Consider the following 5,983-nt stretch of genomic DNA (forward strand, 5'->3'; position numbering starts at 1 on the left):
GCTTCCACAAGTCTTCTTTCTAAATCCCTAGGAGCAAATATCCATAATAGAAAGAGAAATAACATATCAAGAGCTAACTCTAGAGATTATAAATATAAGTGCACATATAAAAAAAAATAAGTTGAACCTTGTATCGTTGAACCTTCACTTCATGTGGTTTATGCCTATGAATCGATGATCAATTAGACTAAATATAATAGACGCAATAAAGACTATAAAGAGAAAATAAAGAAAAGATTAAATGCAAAGCTAATTTGTAGTTGCTTATTATTGTAATTTTTATTTTTATTGAAATAATGGTCTTTATATTAACATAATAACTAGTAACCAGATCAAGGGAGTAAGAATAGTAATGGACCATTTTTTTTTAAGGAATGGCATTCCTTCTCCATCCTTTCTTGTATCATAAACCAAAGAGAAACAACATTTTTTGGTAGTAATGGAATGGCATTTTACATTCCTTGGTTCACAGCATAAACCTAGGAATGACATTTTACATTCCTTGAAAGTTTGCCCAATGTGACTCGAATTAGCCATGAAAAGCTATCGAGGTAAGATCAAGCACACTAAATTTGTAAAATTTTCAAGATCATACAGTGTTATATTTTAATCAGAAAATGTTGATTTACTCCATTAAAACCTTATATTTTACAGTATAACCATTTAATCAAACTCGTTTTTTTTTTTCTATTTATAACCGTATTACTTTTAACATTAAACTATGGTTATCAAAATCACGATCATGGTCGTAGGATCGTACGATCCTACGATCCCAAGTATGAAAAATTAGTCGGATCGTAAATGAATTGTATTTGAGACAGGGTCGTAGATAGGATCGTACGATCCAATCCTACCTTACCTTGATTTTTTTTTTTTTTGTAAATGAATTTTTTTTTTACCACGTTATATCTTTTTTCCCTTTACCAATTTATGGTCTATCATTTTGCATTGTGACTCACGACTAATATTTTGAAGTTTTTATTACTTTTAAACGAAAAATTGAATATTTGAAATATTTTTCATGTTTTAAAATTATAAATTAAAATTATGTTTTATTTTGTAGGATCTTAGTATCCCAATCCCGATCTTAATTACAAACCCAAAAACGATCGTACCTACGATCTCGATCTTGACAGGCTTGAATGAAACAATTCATAAACATATAGTAAAGTATAAGATAAAAATAGAGTTTTAATGTATATACCGGTTGTCCTCCAGCTCCAAGGTTTCAAGCCTCCAACTTTATAGGGCTTTCAGATTGTTTGTAGTTCAAGGTTCATATGATTTTAACCCAACTTGCAATAAAAAACCCAAATGCATAATTTCAACACGATGAATTAATCTCGGGTATGCATGTGGACACCCTTAAATAACACTTATTTATATTTTCTGAGAGCAACGATATATAATATCATGACTTCTTTCACATAACGAGTTGGTTTATGATTTATTTTGGCCGGTTCATTCCATGAGGAAGATTCGCAAGAAGTCATTATTGTTGGATTAGTGTCTATGTCCATAACTATTTTGGTATGTACTTGACCCGATGGTGCATGGTCCTTTTGGGTTGCCTTCACCAAAGCAACTTGATAGGATGAATTATGGAGAGAAAGGATTAAATATGATTTATTAATATATTATGAGAATAATATATTAAAGGAGAAATCATATTGTTTAATTAATATTAGTCAAGAATTATATGGTAATTAGTTTTTTGACTAAAAGAGATTAATTAAACTTAAGGGACTGGAATTGTAATTATAAGATAATTGCAATTTGGGCTATGGATTGTCTTATATTAAGGAGTGGACGAATTCTATGGGGAAACCCATAAGAAATCGTCCAAGGCCTTAAGGAAAGGGGTCCATGGGTTGCTTAGGGCTTAAGCATCCATATTAGGGTTTCCTTGTTAGATAACCCTAATAGCCTAACTATATATACATCCCTTATGACCCAAAAACGTGGACAAGCATCCTTTTAGGGTTCCATACGTTTTCGGGCAGCCTCCTTCCTCTCTCATCTTCATCCTCTTGCTCTTGGTGTTTGTGAACCATTAGAGGAGTGACATTTGTGACTCTAAGCTTTCTAAAGTCAATACAAGGAGGAATTGAGATTGTTATTGCTACATAACAATCAAGGTAATATGTTAAACCTATTCTCATGTTAAGATGATTACTTGAATGCTAGAATTAGGGTTTATAGTCTTGGATAACTTGCATGTACAATAGAGAAACCTAGATCCAAGCATTAGGGTTTGTATGAGCACATAGGATGTTCTTATGAACAAAACCCATCAGTGGTATCAGAGCATTGATTGGTTTCTATTGTATTGATGCTTTGTTTGTTTGTTCAAGCTTTAAAATCGAAATTTTGGGATTCTGGGGGCTGAAATCGCCGAGTCTATAGATGAACTCGCCAAGTCCATGCTGACTCGATGAGTCCATGCTGACTCGACGAGTCCATGCCTGACTCGACGAGTCAGTTGGTCAGAAAGAGGGAAAAACGGGATTTCTTGCTGTTTTTGCTTGAGGATACTTGCCTTATCATATTAGATCAATATAAATCCGAATTTTTGATATATATGAGTATATTCTTGATCTAATTGAAGATATTTATCAATTAATTAAATATTTGTTTCCTTATATGATAATTGATTAATTATTTTGATTAAATTGGTAAATTGCTTTGCAAGAAATCATCAAAATAAATCAAATATGGATAATTATGTAATTAAATGTTAATTTAGATTATTTGTTATTTGGTCCTTGTGTTATGAAAAGTTTCATATTTTCCCTTTTAGGTTTTATAGATTAAATTTGAACTCAAAAGTTTTGTTGTTTTGAAATTTAAATAGTTAAAACCCTAATATTTTGAAAAAGGTTTCAAAACTTGCCCTCAAGTTTTGGAATTTAAATTTTGATTAATAGTTTAATTTTGATGTATATTTAAATTCTAAACCCTAATGTTTTGAAATGTTTCAAAACTTACCCTCAAGTTTTGGAATTTAAATTTTGATTAATAGTTTAATTTTGATGTATCTTTAAATTCCAAACCCTAATGTTTTGAAATGTTTCAAAACTTGCCCTCAAGTTTTGGAATTTAAAAGTTGATTAAAAGTTTAATTTAGGAATGTTAAATTCTAAAACCCTAGTATTGTTTTCAAAAGTTCGAATCACACCCTTATGGTTTTATTAATTAATTAAGGTGTATAATTAAAAGAGGTTTAATAAATCCATAAAAGTTTAGGTTTACAATTTAATTGAATTAAAAGTATAATTGTTAAATTTGACCTCCTAGTATTTTAAAAGTGTAAAATACACCCTATACTATATATAACATTAAAAGTCTAACATTATATATGTATGAGTAAAAGTCAGTCTTACCGTTAGTAGGCCTCATTCACGAAGTTGGTCTATAAGGGGTGTTTAAGGAAATTGCCTATAAAATGGCGATTGAATGGGTATCCACTCTTACCCACCGCACTCTTGACTAGTGGAGGGTCGTTAGCCGAACGGGTAGGATAGGACAAAACCTTCCATTATAAGTATAATGAAGTACAAAAGTAACTAAATGTTTTACAAATTCTCAGTCTTAGTTACTTAGGCAAAAGTGAATTGATGCAATTCAATGAAATTACACTTTGTGCCCTTGCGAAGACGTTAGTGGAGCGTGTGTGGTTAACCGGCACACTAAATGGTTCTAAGCAAAGGTAGCAAAGGGTGACTCAATGTTTGTCATAGTTCGGTGGAGCGTGTGTGGTTTATCGGCACATCGAATAGGTGACTGTAACATGTGAGGGCACCATGTAAATTTACATGGTTATTCACACCCGCTTTGTGATCCTCAGCATCCCAGTCACAAACTAGAGGGGCATATAGAGATTTAAACATGCCATTGAAATGTTCAATGAATCTCAAAGGATCTAGGAGTTTTCATAGATTTGAAACTTAAATTTGTTTTCGTTTTTTTAATGGTAGAAATTAGTGAATCATCATTCACTTACCTTCAAATATTCTGCAACTAGATTACGGCATCCCTTTTCTAGGTTGTAGCGTATTGTGTTGGGTCCTAGCCTTAGTATCTCATTTGAGTGATTTACTAAGGACGCAATCAATCAACTAACTTGAATTCGTTTTCTCCCGTTTTGTAGATGTTAAAGTACGACAACTATGGTCTTCTCAAATCCAGTGGAACAAGCATTCCACATGAAGATGATATTCCATGATTCGATCGAGGAACAAGAGATCATGCTTCACTTCCTCCACCTCCTCCAATTATTCTCCCTAACCCTCAAGTTCGAAGACTTGAAAGGTTCAAACTCACTCAAGCCCTTTTGGCAAGTAAACATAAAGAAGGAAAGTCAGTGTGTGCACACGTCCTAGAGATGAAGTCACACATTGATAGGTTAAGAATGTTGGGATCCGTTGTCTGTGAGGAGATGGATGTTGATTGGGTTCTTCAGTCACTTCCTAATTCATATAGTGAGTTCGTAAGAGAGTACTATATGATGAACTGCGACGTGACCCTTATAGATCTCACCTATATGCTTATTGCCGCTGAATCAGCAATAGTTTGGTGCAATAGAAAAGCAAAGTTGATTGGTGAATCTGCCATCCAGACCTCTATGAATATAGGCATTGGCAACGAAAGACTCCATGATCAAAGATTTTGATCATAAGAGAAAGGCAATGTCTGAAGTAGTTCCATGTCCTGTTCCAAAAGAGTCAATTTGCTTTTATTGCAAAGAGAAGGGGCATTGGAGACGAAGCTTCCCTACTTACCTAAGAGATCTAAGAGATGTGAGAGTCAAAACGTATGGCTCTACTGTAGGTAAAATCCATTGACTAACTCTTTTAAGCTCCTATTTTAGATTCTTAATACATAATGTAATAAGATTACAATTGATGTTTTGTAGGATCAAAGAAAAGAGAGGAAGCTTAAGGGAAGAAGTGAGCAGAATCTTACCGAGAAGGAATGGATTTCGATCGCATTACTTGAAGATTAGATTCTCGAGCTGCTACTTAGAGTTAGAATTAGATTTCTAAGAAAGATGTATTAGCATAGTTTTTCAATGAATTGCATTGTAAGGACAAATTTTTCCGCAATAAAATAAATTTTGATTTTTATATTATTTATTTATCCTTGCAATGGCATATATAAAAAATTGATGTTTTGGATGTTTCTTTTATTAGCAATAATGGATTTGATTCTTAATTATATTATTTGTGGAAATGTCGAGAATTTACCAAATAGGGAGAGTTTCTCATCACCCAAGTTTCAATTGGACAGAAACTTGGAATCATGCAACTTGGTTGCATGATGAATGAGAAATTTCATATTTGGAAATTAGACTAATTCATTGACAAAGTGTCAAGTGAAGGACTAGGAGATCGAGTACACAAAGTTGCGTGTTGATCAAGTCCATCATAAAAGTAACAGGATATTCGTCATGATTTACTAAAGGTTTAGTAAATATGATTATACTTATAAGACTAAGTGTAATTCTGAATTGATTGAAAAAGTTTAAATCAATAGCAGAACGAATAAGAAGAATCAAGTAGGCAGAAAGATAAAAGTTTCTCCATTCTAAGAAGAAGGGAGAGTACCTTTTATGCTTTATGATAAGTCTTAATGATTAAGAACCATATCTCAATTGATCCTCTAAGTGAGTCTTAGTGCAATTGTATGTCTAAGAAGAGGAATCAAGAAATGAAGAAATGGTTAAATCAAGAAGTCAATCATACTTCGTTCCAAAACTAGTTTTAGAGTTAAGATTGTGACATTGAGTGAAAAGTATTAAGAAGGTTTATAACATTCATCAAATGTGGAAAGTTGTGATGTCTTGGATAAGACAAAGACCAACTAGGACCAATTTATGAAGTGTTTTGATAAAATAAAAAAAATTAAAAAAAATTAAAAAAAAAAACCTACACTAACTCTTGAATATTTGTTTGTCAAGAAATGTTTATTGACAAGAGAATCT

Source organism: Lactuca sativa, chromosome 3 (genome assembly GCF_002870075.4).
Source record: "Lactuca sativa cultivar Salinas chromosome 3, Lsat_Salinas_v11, whole genome shotgun sequence".
NCBI lineage: Eukaryota > Viridiplantae > Streptophyta > Magnoliopsida > Asterales > Asteraceae > Lactuca > Lactuca sativa.